Source organism: Triticum aestivum, chromosome 4D, assembly GCF_018294505.1.
Source record: "Triticum aestivum cultivar Chinese Spring chromosome 4D, IWGSC CS RefSeq v2.1, whole genome shotgun sequence".
NCBI lineage: Eukaryota > Viridiplantae > Streptophyta > Magnoliopsida > Poales > Poaceae > Triticum > Triticum aestivum.
In genome coordinates, this window is record NC_057805.1 from 245,841,712 (window position 1) to 245,859,734 (window position 18,023).

Sequence of the window (18,023 nt, forward strand, 5' to 3'; positions counted from 1 at the left end):
AATCGCAGTGTTGTGCAATATTCTCGTCCTTCGTCGAAGTCAAGTTCACGACAGGAACCTGAAACTCCATGTAGATGAGAATGAATGCAGGATGCAATCCTATCTATATGCATATGCAAATGCTCATGAAATGCTTATGCAGTGATCTGGGTGTGCTCGTGCATGCATGCAATCTTAGTTGGCCCCCCTACAGCGCCTCTTTATTTTCTCTTGCATGGGGTCATCGCCCCGGCTTTGTACAAGGGGTTACATGCAGCTGAGGCAAGGCCTGTACACAAGGGTGGCCGCCGGGCAGTGCCCGGCAGCCTCGCGCCTTATGGTTAGTACTTACGGAGATGCTCAATATTCCATGAGTTTTGCAACGGTGTGCCATCTCCGGTCTCCAGACGGACTACGCCAGGTCTGGTGACTCGTACCACCCGATAAGGGCCTTCCCACTTTGGTGATAGCTTGTTTGTACCCTTGGCGGACTGAACGCGCCTAAGGACAAGGTCACCTTCCTCAAAACAACGGGCATGAACCTTGCGGCTGTGATAGCGACGCAGGGCTTGCTGGTAGCATGCAGCACGCGTAGCAGCCCGGAGACGGTTCTCCTCAAGTAGCACAGCATCGTCACGCCGGTGCTGATCTTGCACTACTTCATCCTAGGCAAGCACTTGAGGAGACCCGTAAATGAGTTCTGTGGGGATAGCTGCTTCTACCCGTAGACCAGGGAGAAGGGAGTCTGCGCGGTAGCTCGGTTAGGTGTCGTTCTAAGGGACCAGAGAACTACCGGCAGCTCCTCAATCCACCGCCTGCCGTGCTTCTGCAACGTATGAAAGTCCTTGTCTTGAGTCCACGAAGCACTTCAGCGTTCGCCCTCTCAGCTTGTCCATTGCTCCAGGGGTGTGCCACAGAAGAGAATGAGATCTTGCATCCGAGGGCATGAACATATTGCATCAAGGCGTGGCTCGTGAACTGGGTGCCGTTGTCAGTGATGGTCCTTGCCAAAACTCCGAAACGACACACCAATTCTTTCAAGAACTTGATAGCTGACTGAGCAGTCACCTTTCTCACGGCAGTCACTTCCAGCCACTTTGTAAACTTGTCGATGGCAATGAACAAGAATTCAAAGCCCCCGATTGCTCGGAGGAAGGGGCCGAGGATATCGAGCCCCTAGACCGAAAATGACCATGATAGAGGGATTGTCTGAAGGGCTTGGGCAGGCAGGTGTGTTCTCTTGGAATGGAACTGGCAGGCTTCACATGTCGTGATGAGCTCAACTGCATCTTGGAGGGCTGTGGGCCAATAGAATCCTTGCCAGAATGCTTTCCCAACTAATGCCCTTGATCCAATGTGTGAGCCGCACATTCCTCCGTGAATCTCAGCCAGGGGTTCCTTTCCATCCTCCCGCCAGACACACTTCAATTTCACACCATTGGGCCTTCTTCTATACAGTGTCATCGACAAACTGATACATACTGGCCCTCCAGGCTACTTTCTCAGCTTCATCTTGGTCGCCGGGAAGTTCTCCGGTTTGGAAGAAGCGGATGATGTGCCTTGCCCAAGTTGGAGCCTGGGGCTCGGAAACGAGGACTAGTGGCACCTCCTCGGCTGCGGGAGCACCAGCCTCGTTCGCGGGGTCCATAGTCTTGGCTAGAGGGGGTGGTCCGGCAGGCTGTGAGGAGTTGTTTCCTGTAGGGTCTCTGCCGGGAGAGGCTTACCATAGTCCAACTTTCTCCTTTTCCGGGCCATTGTGGCTGGTGATACGGAGGGTCGAGAGAGATAGAACAAAAGTTCCTGGTTCCACAGGAAGCTTCTGCGCAGCACACTTCGACAGGTGATCAGCTATGTTGTTTTCCGCACGGGCACGTGCTCTGTTTGCAACCCATCAAAGTGCTCCTCCAATCTCCTCACTTCCTTGATGTATGCTTCCATCAATGGACTTTGATAATCCTTTTTGACTTGTCTCACCACAAGCTGTGAATCTCCTCGAATGATCAACTTCTTAATTCCCAATTCCGGTGCAATCCTGATCTCGGCAAGGAGCCCTTCATACTCAGTTGTATTGTTGGTGGCTTCTTCCCAGGCAGAGTGCATTTGGACGATGTACTTTAAGTGCTCCCCGGAGGGGGCAACAAGAAGCACGCCATCCCCTGCACCTTGTAGGTAAAAAGCACCATCAAAATACATGATCCATTCTTGGGGTGATTCCTTGCCGGGGAGAGCTGTTTCAGTCACTTCCTCATCAGGGGTTGGCGTCCATTCCGCAATAAACTCTGCCAATGCCCTGCTCTGAATAGTTGATGTGCTCTCAAACTTCAAACCAAAGCTGGATAACTCCAAAGCCCACTCCACTATTTTGCTAGTAGCCTCAGGGTTTCGGAGTATCCTTTGCAACGAAAAACGAGTGACAACTGTAATCTCATGGGCTTGGAAGTAGTGGTGCAGTTTCCTTGAGGCCATGATGAGGCCAAAGATCAACTTTTGCACGCCAGAATACCTCGACCTAGCCCCCTTGTAACAAGGAGCCGACAAAGTACACTGGGCGCTGCACCACTTTCTTCCTTGCCGCGTCCTTGGGGTTGCTCCCGTTGCCGTGCTCACTGCTGTTCTGATCCTTTTCTGACTCTGCCGTGACTTACCCACTTTCTGTCTCATCTACCTCTCGCTGTGCTACCCAGGCCGCACTGACCACTTGGTTGGTTGCCGCTAAGTAAAGCAATAACGACTCCTGGGGTTTGGGTGCAACCAAGGTAGGCACAGACGATAGGTAAGCCTTCAATTCTTGTAGAGCTGCATATGCTTTCGGGGTCCACTTCATAGGCCCTGCTTTCTTCAAAATTTTGAAGAACGACAGGGCACGCTCGGCAGACTTGGAAATGGATCTGCTTAGCGCGGCAATGCATCCCGTCAAGCGCCTTACATCCTTAACTGTCCTTGGTGCTTGGATCTACTCAATGGCCTTGATCTTCTTGGGGTTGGCTTCAATCCCCCGATGGGACACGAAGAATCCAAGTAGCTTGCCGGAGGGGACACCGAATACACACTTCTCCGGATTGAGCTTCAAGTTGATCTTGCGCAGATTAGCAAATGTCTCTTCCAAATCCTGGATAAGGGTGGCCTTATCCTAGGTTTTGACCATGATATCATCCATATAGGCTTCTATATTTCTGTCTAACGGTGGCTCAAAACCAATCTGGACTGCTCTTGCAAAAGTGGACCCGACGCTCTTTAATCTGAAAGGCATGCAGACAAAGCAGTACGTACCACATGGAGTGATGAACGATGTCTTCTCCTCATCCTATGAATCAACATTGATGCAATCCTCTTCTCCGAGCAACTTCCTTCCTTCCTCCATTCGAGCACACTTATCCACCTGTGTGTATAACTCCTTCACTCTCTTGGGCAACCGCACATTCATCTTAGAACGAATGCGATGGTTGCACACATTGGATTGGAAGGCTACTATAACAGCTGCCGGATGGACATTTGGAATATTCCTATGAACTTTACTGAATCTCTGTAAATACTTACGGATGGTTTCTCCTTCCTTCTGCTGGAGAAGCTGCAGATCGCTGGGCCTGCCAGTGAAGGCACCGATGAACTTGTGGCACAATCTGCCCACGACAAAGTGGAGTTCTCCGGCAGGTGCATCAGCCAAGACCTCACATTGGACTTGAGGGCCAAAGAGAAGTAGTTGGCGAACACCTTCTCGTCTCTTCCCTCGGCAACATGAACATCGATGGTGTAGATGCTCAGGAACTCTGCTGGGTTCAGCCTCTCGTCGTACTTCTCAGGTATCTCTGGGTTAAACGTGCGAACGGACATCCAATGGATTTGCCGTAGCTCTCGTGTAAAGGCAGGGCAGCCCACCTCGAAAGGTAGGCACCCCCAACACCAAGCGCAGGCTCATCGGCGTTGAGGCCGCTGCACCCGTCGGTCTGGCGGAGGTCGTCGTGGCGCCGATCTAAGGCGACACGCGCGTCTCCCCGCTGCCTATCCTTCGGGGCTCGACGTTGGCCTGGACGTGCTCGAGAGTCAGAAGAGGCCATCGAGACGTCATCGGGGTCTTTACTCTGCTGCGCCCACATCGGCTGCGGTGGTGGGGACTGCACCGTAGGGACATCCCCCTCCATTCGGCCAGCAGTGCGGGCGGTTGCCGTTGCTTGGGGAGGTCGTGGCGGGCCAGCTCATCGCGAGCCCCCAGCCTCAGCAAACACGAGCAGGCTTTGGATGGTGGCACACCATTCATCCATCTGCTCGGCTGCCGACGGAAACCTCAGTAGGAGCTGAGCTCGCGCCATAGCCTCCCTGGCTGTGCTTGGCATAGTGGTTGATGATGTCGACCGCACTGTTGCCTGGCTCCTAACGGCGCCAGCGGCGGCGTCGGTGGTAGTGCCGTGTCCATGCAGCTGTGGAACGACCACCTGGGCTACGGGGTTGCGCAGTGGTGGTGCTCAGGGGTCAGCGGCTCCGTCGAGTGCAACAGTCTAGTCGGCTCGTCCGGGAGGAGACACACGGGCCGTGGTCGGTCCCGTGGTGGGGCGGCCGGAGGGCGGTGGTTCGCCCCGGGCCGAGTGCCATTGCTGTGGCTGTGCCCGTCAGTGGGAGGAGAGGGTGTAGAAGGAGAGACCCCCTCGCCCGCACCTTGTGGAGCGTGACCACCAGGGCGTTGCTAATGTTGTTCTCTTCCGATGTCTCCAACCCCCGTGTCAGCCGCGGGGGGAGCCGTGATGGCGCCACCTGCCCCAGTCACGCCCCCAGCGCGTTCATGTCGCACACAAGCAATTTACCCAGGTTCGGGCCGCTGCGAGGCGTAATACCCTACCCCTGCTTTGGTGGATTGATGGTGGAATGAGTGTGGTGGTGCGTAGTACACTTGCCCGGCAAGGTTTGCCTCGGGGCTGCAGCGACTACGCACGTATGGTGGCTTGGGTTTGTCAACTTTCCAATCCCCTAACCCCTCCTACGAGTGCCCTGGGCCTCCTAGATTAAGGGGTCACCACAGTGGCAAAGTAGTCATTATCCACTGATATGATAGCAAACAGTGCTATCATACCTAACTCTGTGGGCTAACAGGATGCATTGAATGCGCCGCTTAGTGTCACATCACTGGTTGCCGGCAAGGCCTGCCGGGCTGTCTTGCCAGCTCTGCGCCTATTCTCTTGACACGTCGTAGGATGGGTGTCATCTGTGGGTTTATTTTGTAGGAAATGGCTGCCATGTGGCAAATGGCTGCCACTTAGTCATCTTGCGTCTTGACACCGCACTGATCGATGACATACGTCGTGGTTGAGTGGTTGGTGGGGTGGTTCTGCACCCACGATCCCCGGCAGGCTCTGCCGGGGAGCCTTGATTGCTTGCTTCTGGTGGTGGCCTCGCCCCTTGCCGGGTTCGCCTACCCGGCAAGGAGGCCCTTCTCTTGCCGATGCCTTGCTTCTCTGGCTCGGCCTTGGTCTCTCTGAGCTGCATGCTGGTTCTTCCAATCCCTTGGTTCTTCAATCTTTGGCTTGAGCTAATGCTTTAATCTTGATCTTGTGCCTGTGCACAGTTGGGCAATAGACCCAGGGTTTGTTGTACCGACAGATCAGTTTGGTAGGCCCACCGTAGATAGAAAACTTGGGTAGCCTATTGAGCCATAATATAGACATCGGGAACATCTAAATGGGTGCTTTATTTGATTTCGACTAGCCCTATATGTTCATGAGTCCTTCTAGTCTCCTTGGGCTGGAACCAATAACATTTGAAGACTACGGCGTTCAGTGGGTTTTCACCGTAGAATATAAGTTCATAAACTGCTTCAACTCTCCCATAATACTCGGCACCTCCTTCGCCGATATCAGAGACACGACAATTTGTAGTCTTTTGGTCAGCCATAGATAGCTCTTTGCCGAAGGTACGAAAGCGATAGCCGTTGATGTCGTATTTGTCAAATGAATGGACCTTATAGTCAAAACCATCAGCGACTTGTCTCAGTTCGGCGTCCATAGACTCCAAATTAGCCTACAAGTTTAATACGAAAGGATTGTTGCATTAGCCGCAAACTAGACGAAGAAATGAGAATGGTCTAGTGGAAATTACCGTTTGTTTGAACCAAGAGATGAAACCGGGAAAGCCGTCTCCATGCTTTGCCAGAAGCTCATACTCTTTGATGGATTCCTTTTTGATCACCGTCCATCCGAGAATTTGGTGATGTATCGACTGTATCAAATATCTGGGAATAAGTGAAATTCAAAGGAACTAGAAGTTGCGAAACAATGTACCGAGAACTTACTCATTGTACGGCCGCACTTCTGTTAGGTTGTTGAAGATATACAACGAAATGGTTCGCCATTCTTCGACATCCAGCGATATTGGTTTCGAAGCACCGACTGGTGTGAGTTTTCCTATGAATAGGCTGTGGTTCGATCCACCTTTTTAGGGTCGCCATCATTGTACTAAGGCTTCGGATTATGCAAATGATGATTTTTGGCTTCGTAGTGTGCTGTCATGAAGTTTGCCGCCTCCTCGGTAATGAATGCCTCGTCATCGATGCTTCAATCCTACGTTTATTTTTACATTTTTCTCGAAGCATCTTTTGCATCCTCTCATTTTTGTAGCACCAACGATTTTGCATGCCCCCCCAATCTTGCCTCGGCCAGGAGATGCAAAATCAAGTGCTGCATTGGATTAAAGTAGCCCAGCGGAAAGATCTTCTCTAACTTGCAGATCAACTCCGGCGCCAACTCTTCCATTTCTTCTAGCACGACAGGCGATAGTTCTTTCGCACAAAGAACACGGAAGAAATAGCTCAGCTCTGCCAATACTAGCCATTCATCCTCAGGGATAAAGCCACACAACATCACCAGCATTACCCGCTCAAGCCATATGTGCCAATCTTGACTCGTGAGACCAAATATTTTCATTTTTTCAAGACTCACTCCCCTCTTTAGATTCGCTGCATACCCATTGGGGAACATCAACTGCATTTTCACCCACAAGATAATTTCCCTCATAGCTAGCCTTCCAAGATTGAACCATGCCTTTGGCTTCGTCCAGTTCTGCTTTCCTTTCGGTTCTTGCATGTTTTGTAAAAGTCTATCACATAGCGCCTCCTGATTGACTCTAGCCTTCGTATTATCCTTTGACTTCTCCTCTATGCCGAAGAATGTACCAAAAAGGGCCTCGACGATATTCTTTTCAATGTACATCACGTCGATGTTGTGTGGGCAAAGGAGGTCTTTGAAGTAAGGCAGATCCCACAAGCATGTCTTGTGAGTCCATGCATGTTCCGAATTATACCCATTGAAATACCCTGGATGCTCTGGATCTGGCTCGAGAGCGCTTAACTGATCCAGGGTCTCTTGTCCTGTCAACACAGGTGGTGCAGAGTTTTTGACAACTCTACCTTTGACAATGTTCTTGTTGTCTTTCCTGATCTTATGGCGAGGATCCAGGAACTGTCTATGCAAGTTGAAGCAAGAAAACTTGCGACCCGCCTGTAGCCAACGGAACTGAAGAGCTGCCTTGCATGTGGGGCACAGAACCTTCCATGCGCACACCAGCCAACGAATAGCGCATATGCCGGCAAGTCATGCATCAATTACATGTACCAGCCACGCATTATGAAGTTCTGTTTGCTAGTGGTGTCGTATGTCTTGAACTCATTATCCCAAGCTTCTTGCAATTCATCCTTAAGGGGCTGCATGTACACATTCATATTCTTCCCTGGATAGTTGGGCCCTGGAATTATCAACGTCAGGAAAATGTTCTTTCTTTGCATAATCTGTCTGGTGGGGGGGGGAATTGAGTGGAATGACAAATACGGGCCAACAACTGTATCGGGTTGCCGTCAGACCAAACACATTGAACCCATCCGTGCTGATGGCGAGTCGAGGATGCCTTGGATCTGCCGCTTTTTGCTCATGTAATACATCAAAGCACTTCCACGCAGAACCATCCGATGTGTGTACCATCATCAGATTCCCATCTGCATCTAGTTCGGTTCTTTTGCCCATTTTGTGCCATGTCATCTGTCTGGCCGTCTCTTCGACCATGAAAACATGTTTAAGTCTTGGTACGATTGGCATATACCGAAGAACATTAACGGGGATTTTGGTCTGTGTCGTCTCACCCATACCGTTGTCTACCACAACATACCTGGAAGACTTGCAAATGGGACAATAGTTCAAGTCCGCATACTCAAGCCTAAATAAGGCACATCCTTTCTCACAGGCATGTTTCTTCTCATAGGGCATCTTAAGTGCGCGGAGGATTTTGTCCGACTGGTACAGGTATGTAGGCATTACATGGCCTTTGGGTAGAAAGAGTCCAAATACTGTCATCACCACGTCGTAGCATTCTCTGCCCAAGTTGAATTGAGCCTTCAGAGCCATTACTTGTGAGATGGCATCCAACTGAGAAAGCTCAGTGTGCTCGTGGAGAGGACATTTTGAAGACTCAAAAATTTCATTGAAGGCCTCTGCAGATTCCTCCATCTCATCGTTCGAATCCCGAGCATCGTAGAAGTCTTGCACCATGTCTTCCATCCCGGTACCATGCTCGTCGGTGCGACGACGAACCACCTCAGCTCTGGCACGTTGGGCAGACTCACCATGAAATGTCCACACCGTATAACCAGGCATAAAACCACTCTTCTGCAAGTGTTTACCCATTTGATCCTCTGCCCTCTTGTGCCAATTGTTGCACCGGACACAGGGGCACCAGGTTTTTCTCTAGCCATTTGCAAATGCGGCTCTCACAAACCCCTTGGTTTTTGTTAACCATTCATTGGTTATGTCTTTCTGACTAGTGTGACCAGTGTACATCCACGCACGATCACTCATCTTGCCTAGCTACTGGACACAAAAGAAATATATATATAATTCATCATATGTATTCATCCGTTAATCTAGTTTGTCAATTTTATTACGTCCATGCAACCTACGCGCTAGTAGGTAAAGATAGGTCCTAATCCCACCCGAGTATGTGTAGATTGAGTATGTTCTCCATGCTCTACCCCATTCCGAGACAAAATTTCGGTAGTACCTCCCCGCTGTTCTCCAAATGCACATCTCGGCAAATAGCCGAGAGAATGTGCATCCGGAGAACAATAGGGAGGCGCTGCCGATATTTTCTCTTGGAATGGGATAGAGCATGGAGAACATACCCAATCTACACATCCTTCGGCTGTCCGTGGAAATTGCTGGACAATCCGAATGAGTTACGATGATAAATATGCAAGTGAATGCATATTTACCGATGCTACCCTTTCGGACAAGAGACGCATACTGGTTACGCGACTGTAGTTACCTAGCTAGTGTCATCGGCATGAAGGCCGGAACAGAGCAAATAATTAAAGGGGGAGGAGGAGGATATAGCTAGCTACCTATTGCTGTCGGTGATGAGGGGATGGAGCCGAGGCAGGAAGCAAGGGGCACCGATGAGGATCTGCGAGGAGGGGGGATCTGGGGAGGGATAGGTTAGTGACCGGCGAGGGGAGGGATCTTGGGATCTCTACATTAACATTTTATTTTTCCTAACTAACTAAACTAGACTAGATTAACTAAACTAAACTACAACTAAACTAAACTAAACTATAGTAAACTGCAGTAAACTAACTAAACTACGGTAACTAACCAAAAATACACTAACAAAAAAACACTAAGTAAACTACACTACACTAACTATACTAACTAACTACACCAACTAAACTAACTACACGAACAGAGAAAAAAGCTAAAAAAAGAGAGGGGGAGGGGCCCACCGGAGGACGAGGTGGAGGAGGTCGACACCGGTGGGCCGTCGTGGGGGGGGGGGGCGGCGTGCCGGAGCATCGAGATGTCGAGTGGCTAGAGTGGCGTGGGGTCGGGGGTGCCGGCGGTGTGCGATCGGGGGCAGCGTGGGGCAAGGGGTGGCGGCGGGGTGCAGACGGGGGCAGGGGCAACGTGTTGTCAGAGCGGCGGGCCAGGGCGGCGTGGTGCGGTCGGGGGGAGAGAGATAGAGAAGAGAGAGAGAAGGGGGCCGGGTGGGTAACGACCCGTCAGGTAGTGGCTACTTTGCCGTCGGCTAGCGGACGACAAAGAAACTTTGCCGTCAGCTAGCAGACAGCAAAGAGGGGGATGGGCCAGTCCCCATGCACTGGCCTCCACTGGACCCCACCCCCACCTCTTTGCCATTTGCTAGCGGATGAAAAAGATTCTTTGCCGTCCGCTAGCACACGGCAAAGAACTGCCTAATGGCAAGCAATATCTTTGCCATCAGCCAGTTCTTTGCCGTCTATTTTCTGCAAGCAGACGACAAAGACCTTCTTTGGCGTCAGCTAGCAGACGACAAAGAACTGGCTGATGGCAAATTCTCTGATTCCAGTAGTGCTGGCATTTCTCTCCCTTCACAAACCTCCTTCTCGACCTTTGGCTGCCGTCACGGCCAGGCCGGCGTGGTGGTGCGCCACACAACCATCCATCCACTCCATCTCCTCCACTGCACCATCCTCCACCGTGTCACCAGAACCATCACCACCTCCCTCCTTGACGCACCCCTGCTACTGTTCTTCCCCAAACTGTGCTGCTCCTCTCCTCCGATCTGAACTCTTCTGATATTCCCTGCGATCCTTGCTGCTGCTCCATCCCCATCAATTGACCAAGGTCCTGAAACCCTTTTTCTTCCCCTTGCTGCTGCTCCTGCCTCCTCTTTGCTGCTTCTCCCTTAGCGCCGCCACCGCTCTCTCTCCCAACCTTCTCTGGTGCTGCTGAACCTCCATCCCTGCCACTTCTTTTCTGAACTACAAAACTGTTGCCGCTTCTCTGCTCACACCTCCTGCTGTTGCTCCTTTCCCAATATTGCTGTTGTTCTCCCTCGCTTCCTCCCTCCCTCTCTTTCTCTCTCTCTCAATATATTGTAAGAATTGGTGAATTATTCATGTGGTTTCATATTTCTGTTATGTTGATCTATTAGTGCTAGTACTGTAACTTGTGTATCCAAATGATATATGTTTTCTGTGTGAACTAATTGTCAGCTAGTTGCTTTTAAGAATTCATATTGTTTCTTGTGAATTTTTTGTTGATGTTACTATGTATAGAAGTGCGATGTATTAACATTTAATTTCCAGTCTCTCTGATAGCTACGTACCAGTGACATATGTGTTGTGATATGAAGTATTTCCATTATGTTCCATAATCTTGTTTCTTCTCTCTGTTACATGTGTCGTGGGAAACCACGGCCACCTATGGGACCAAGGGCCCCTTTGTTGGTTCGGCAGGGGGATGTCACATTGCACAAAGAGCAGAAGAACGTGGGGTAGCATGACAGAGATCACGCAGGCAATTTTACCCAGGTTCGGGCTGCCGCGAGGCGTAAAACCCTACTCCTGCTTTGGTGGATTGATGGTGGAAGAATGGTGGTGGAGCATAGTACACCTCCCCGGTAGGGACGGCAGTGGCTACGCACGTATGAGTGTGTGGGTGTCCAATCTTCTAACCCTTTCTATGGTTGCCATGGGCCTCCTTTTATAGATTAAGGGGTCACCACAATGGCAAAACAGTCATTATGCACTGATAAGACAACAAACAGTGCTATCATACCTAACTCTGCAGGCTGACAGGGCGCATTAAATGCACTGCTCAACGTCACATCGTTGCTTGCCCGGAAAGCCTTGCCGGGCTTGTCTTGCTAGCTCCACGCATGCTCGCTTGACATGTTGCATGACGGGTGTCATCTGTAGGTATATCCTATAGAAAGAGGCCGCCATGTAGCGAATGCCTGCCACTTAATCAGTTAGCGGCTTGACACCGCACTGATTGACGACGTGGGTCATGTAGGAGTGGTTGGGTGAGGTGGTTTTGCCATCGGGATTCCCGGCAGGCCCTGCCAGGATGTCTTGGACGTTTTCTTCCGGGGATGACCACGCCCTTGTCGAGCTCGCCTGCCCAGCAAGGGAGGCTTTTCTCCTGGTGGTATCTTACTCCTCTGGCTTGATCTTGGTCCTCTTGATCTGCATGTTGGTCCTTCGATGATCTTGGTCTCTTGCATTCTGGCATGGTCTGGTGCTGTAATTTTGTTCCCGTGCCTGTGCACAGTCTGGGCAACAGACCCAGGGTTTGTTGCAGCGACAGAAGCCCCCAGGCCTGCCCTGATCGCGCCGCCGAGCGTCGTCTGGGTAGGCCCTAATAAGTGCACAGGCATGGGTGCTGAAGAGGTTGGTCTCTTGGAGTCTTCATCGCTTCTTCATTAATCTTGAGTCTGGTCCAGTTTCTGCTTTCCCCGTGCATCGTGTAAAGCCATTAGTGTTAGGGCCGTCCTTGTAATGGCCCGTGAATGACTTTAACGCACAGGGTGGAAAGTGCCAATACATTCTTCCCATCACGCCCTTATCCTCAGCCACATATGCTGCATGCATCGCACGGGGTAGGTAACGGAGGCGCATGGTGTAGAAGAGCATCAGGGTGAGGGCCCGGCCTTCTTGAATTGGCGGAGGAGGACGGCGGCCGCTTGTTGATGGAGCGGCTCCCCTCCTTGGCCTGCCTATAAAAGGAGGGGCGAAGGAGGAGCTGAGCCATTCATCTCCGCATCTCTTCTTCCATGTCTTCTACATCTCGCTGGCCATGTTGTAGGGAAGAGCCCGGGGCCAGCCCCGAGGCTTTAGCTTGCATTTAGAGTTGTCGAATGTTTGTGTTGACACTTGGGGAGTGAATCTGGCCCTTGTACGAAGAAGGTGCGGTGGACGCGCCGCTCGTGGTGTGGGAGATATCAAACTTCCCCGTTGTGGGGACTCACTTGCTCCTTCTACCACGGTTGACCGCCTGTTTAATAGTGCAGTGCCCAGCCCCGGGCTACCGCTGCTCGTGAGCCTGGTGATCGGGTCCTCGGTCTCTTTGGGGCTCGCCCGGGAGGCAGGGATGGGGACTGTTGGTAAACCTGGTACTGCCCCTCCCGTAGGTCCTGGAGCTGATGTCGACGAGAGGCGCGCCTTCCTGCCTGCCGAAGTGCAGAACAACGCGCCTCGAGTTCCCTGGCCATCTTGGTCGCTCACCGTCTCTCCACAGAAGGCCCCGGACCGCGAGATCGGCGTTTCCGTGGATAGATGTTGATGAAGATGAAGTCAGGGAAGAAGGAGAAGGCAGGAGGCAGGTCGTCCAGTCAGAGTACGACTGCATCGACGCGTTCGTCTCGTACTGGCGACCTGCTGCCTTGTCTTTCGGCCTTCCCCTTCCCCTTCCCCTTCCCGGCACTGTCATCACCGTTTCCTCGGTGGCCGGGGAAGGGACGCCCCCCTGGCACTTCCGCTTCCTCCAGTGGTCTCCTGACCGGGCCTCGACGTCCTTCTTTGCCGGTGCCTGTGCTGGAGCCTTCTGCTTAGTCCTGGAAGCAGTGACCAGGGGGCTGCTGAGGTGCTCCGCCCGCCTCCATCCTTCGCAGCTTGCCACTCCCGATCTTGTCAGGTTGTGCCCGACAGCTCTTGACGGGGATCGGGGTGGCGTTGTGTCGCCCGCCCTCTTCTCTTCCCACCGCACTACCTGGGACAAGAGGGATAGGGAGAGGAGTTTACGGTGCACTTATCCTTTTTCCATCTTAAATCTGTAGGCATTTGCCAAATTTTAATTCAAATACTGTAATCTCTCAAGTCCATGTTTGTGTTCTATAAGGCCTGTACTTGTATGATCAGCATATTAATGAAAAAGATGAGCCTTGCTGGGAACGCATGCACGTCTATGTCCATGCAGAGGTGAAATGCCTCTTTGTTTTAAACAAACAAGTTTTCCCCACAACACTATCCTTCCGGTACCCTTTCTATGTTGTTGCCAGGGACCTGAGCCTACCGAGGAAAAAAATAAAGGGACCAGCCCCGCGCCTACTCTTTTCCATCAAAGGCCACTGCGACCACCCAGGCCGAAGCAACGTTCGGGCCGGGGTGGGAGTACCTAAGTTTCGAAGAGCAGCGAGGTTTTCTTATGCATAAGTTTCAGCTTACAGAACACTTATGGACAACATGTAGAACTTATCAGTTTGGCTTGCCGAGGATCCCAGTGTTGGGCCATTTCCTCAACTCCTTGTAGAAGCCAAGTTCACAGCAGGAACCTGCACCTTCATGCAGAAGAGAATGATGTAGGATGCGATCCTATCTATATGCACATGCAAATGCTCATGAAATGCTCATGCAATGATCTTGGAATGCTTATGCATGCATGCAACTTGGTTGGGGGCCCCTAGCGCTTCGTTTATTTCTCTGTTGCTTAGGGTCATGGCCCTGGCTTTGTACAAGGGGTTACATGCAACTGAGGCAAGTCATGTACAAAAGGGTGGCTGCCGGGCAGGGCCCGATAGCCGCGCCTTATGGGTAGAACTTGCAGAGATGCTCAATTTTCCATTAGTCTTGCAACTGAATGCCATCTTCGGTCTCCAGACGGATGGCGCCAGGTCTGGTGACTCTTACTACCCGGTAAGGGCCTTCCCACTTCGGCGTCAACTTGTTTGTACCCTTGGCGGACTAAACACGCCTAAGGACAAGGCCGCCTTCCTCAAAACACCAGGCATGAAACCTGCGGATTTGATAACGATGCAAGGCTTGCTGATAGCATGCAGCATGCATAGCAGCCCGGAGACGGTTCTCCTCGAGTAGCACAACATCGTCAAGCCGGTGCTGATCTTGCGCTACTTCATCGTAGGCAAGCACTCAAGGCGACCCGTAAATGAGTTCCATGGGGATAACTGCTTCTGCCCCATAGACCAGGGAGAAAGGATTCTGCCCAGTAGCTCGATTTGGTGTCATTTTGAGGGACCAAAGGACTACCGGCAGCTCATCGATCCACCGCCTGTCATGCTTCCACAACCTATCAAAGGTTCTTGTTTTGAGTCCCCGCAGCACTTGAACGTTCGCCCTCTCAGCTTGCCCATTGCTTCTGGGATGTGTGACAGAGGCAAATGAGATTTTCCTTCCGAGGGAACGAACATATTGCATGAAGGCGTGACTCGTGAACTGGGTGCCGTTGTCGGTAATGATCCTTGCTGGGACTCCAAAACAACACACCAGTTCTTTCAAGAACTTGATAGCTGACTGAGCAGTCACCTTTCTCACGGGAGTCACTTCCGGCCACTTTATAAACTTGTCGATAGCAACGAGCCAGAATTGAAAGCCCCCGATTGCTCGGGAGAAAGGGCCAAGGATATCGAGCCCCCGGACCAAAAATGGCCATGATAAAGGGATTGTCTGAAGAGCTTGGGCAGGCAGGTGGATGTTCTTGGAATGGAACTGGCAGGCTTCACACTTGGTGACTAGCTCGACTGCATCTTGGAGAGCTGTGGGCCAATAGAATCATTGCCAGAATGCTTTCCCAACCAATGCCCTTGATCCAATGTGGGAGCCGCACGTGCCTTTGTGTATCTCAGCCAACAGTTCCTTCCCTTCTTCCCGGCAGATGCACTTCAATTTCACACTATTGGGCGTCCTTCTATACAGAGTGTCATCGACAAATTGATACATACTGGCCCTCCGGGCTACTCTTTCAGCCTCATCCTGGTCATTGGGGAGTTCTCCGGTTTGGAGGAAGTGGACTATGTGCCTTGCCCAAGTTGGAGCCTGGGGCTCGGCAACGACGACTAGTGGCACCTCCTCAACTGCGGGGACACATTCCTCGTTCGCGGGGACCATGGGCCCGGCTGGAGGGTGCGGTCTGGCAAGTTGTGAAGAGTTGTTTCCGGCAGGGTCCCTGCCAGGAGCGGAAGGCTCTACTGGGAGAGGCTTATCGGAGTCCATTTTTCTCCTTTTCCGGGCCATTATTGCTGGGAATATGGAGGGCTGAGTGAGATGGAGAATAAAAGTCCCTGGTTCCACAGGTAGCTTCTGCGCAGCACACTTCGATAGATGATCAGCTATGTTGTTTTCTACACGTGGTTCGTGCTCTGTTCGCAATACGTCAAAGTGCTCCTCCAATCTCCTCACTTCCTCGACGTATGCCTCCATCAATGGACTTTGGTAATCCTTGTTGACTTGTCCCACCACAAGCTATGAGTCTCCTTGAATGACCAGCTTCTTGATTCCCAATTCTGCGGCAATCCTGAGCCCGACAAGGAGCCCTTCATACTATGTTGTATTGTTGGTTGCCTCTTCCCGAGAAAAATGCATCTGGACGACGCACTTCAAGTGCTCACCTGAGGGAGCACCTGTCGGTGTCAAAACCGGCGGATCTTGGGTAGGGGGTCCCGAACTGTGCATCTAAGGTCGATGGTAACAGGAGACGGGGGACACGATGTTTACCCAGGTTCGGGCCCTCTCTATGGAGGCAATACCCTACTTCCTGCTTGATTGATCTTGATGAATATGAGTATTACAAGACTAGATCTACCACGAGATCGTAATGGCTAAAACCCTAGAAGTCTAGCCTGTATGACTATGATTATGATTCCTCTTATGGACTAAGCCCTCCGGTTTATATAGACACCGGAGGGGACTAGGGTTGTACAAAGTCGGTTACAGAGAAAGGAATCTTCATATTTGGACTCCAAAAGCTTGCCTTCCACGCCAAGGAGAGTCCCATCCGGACACGGGAGAGCGTCTTCGGTCTTGTATCTTCACAGCCCATCAGTCCGGCCTACGTACCATAGTCCGGACGCCCGAGGACCCCTTAATCCAGGACTCCCTTAGTAGCCCCTGAACCAGGCTTCAATGACGAGGTGTCCGGCGCGCAAATTGTCTTCGGCATTGCAAGGCAGGTTCCTTCTCCGAATACTCCAACATAGTCTTTGGACACAATGAACGTGTCCGGCTCTGCAAAACAAATACCACACACCACCACAGAGGATATAATATTTTATGAGTCCAATCTGCTGACAACTTTCCTGTAACGTGATATCACATCACCTCCCGGTTATTATATCGAACCGCTTTTTAGCCCGTCGCTCCACATTCCGAGACGCGGTTTCATTGGCACGTCTTGTCGAAGCAGAGATCATGCCCTTTTATTGCGGGATCCTCATCAATACGGGCGTGGGTATCCCAACTGTCCTGTTGGCACGATTCCTTAAGAATAGGCAGGTTTTTAAGGCTTAGGAGGAGGCGTTAGGTATTGATTGCCTTTATAAAGGGACTAAGACTTGTCTTGCTTCTCCACGCCAACCCTTTCCTCAACCTCTCCAACCTCGAGCTCCAGCACCCAAGGTTCAATATAATTGTTTCGAGCTTCCTAGTCATGTCCGGACCCAGCTCTCAAGGTCGGTGGATGGCTTGTTCTGTCACAGAGGAGGATATTGCGAAGCTCCGGGCGGCAAGATACCTGACCGCAGAAATCCCCCACAGGCTTCCTGCCCAAGGGCAGGTTATTCCTACTCCCAGATCCAGCGAGAGGGTCGTATTTGTCTCCCACTTCCTCCGAGGGCTAGGGTTTGCTCTCCACCCCTTCGTTCGAGGGCTCATGTTTTATTATGGGCTAGATTTTCATGATCTAGCTCCAGACTCCTTTCTTCACGTCTCGGCGTTCACTATCATATGCGAAGCCTTCCTTCGTATTCCCCCACACTTCGGCTCATGACTCAAGACCTTTAAGCTGAAGCCTAAGGTAGTCAATGGGAAACAAGCGGAGTGCGGTGGTGCTACAGTGAGCAAACATATCAACGCTTTTTGGCTAAAAGGGTCCTTCATAGTATCTTCCGACTTATGGCAGCGGGAGTGGTTTTACATCACTGAACCCCGTGGCACCAAGTGGGCGGCTACACCCGCGTTCCGATCTGGCCCTCCAATTCAGCTCGCATCATGGATCAATAAGGGGTTGGACTGGGGATCAATCGACGAAGTGCAAACTCTACAGAGCCGCATCCGGAGCCTTATTGAGAAGGACACCTGCCTTATCAACGTAATCGAAGTAATGCTAGTCCGCTGGGTCCTTCCATGCCAGCGGCGGCCTCTCCGCCTGTGGGAGTTCAATCCGGAAGGACCACGAACCCCTTCAGCACTTCTTCGGCACAACGTACAAAGGAATGTGGAAATTATTCTTCGGGACACGAAAACAGTGGCTGGATACTACCGAGGACGTCGGCCTTGACTGCAACCATTCGGATACCTCGGTAAGCAC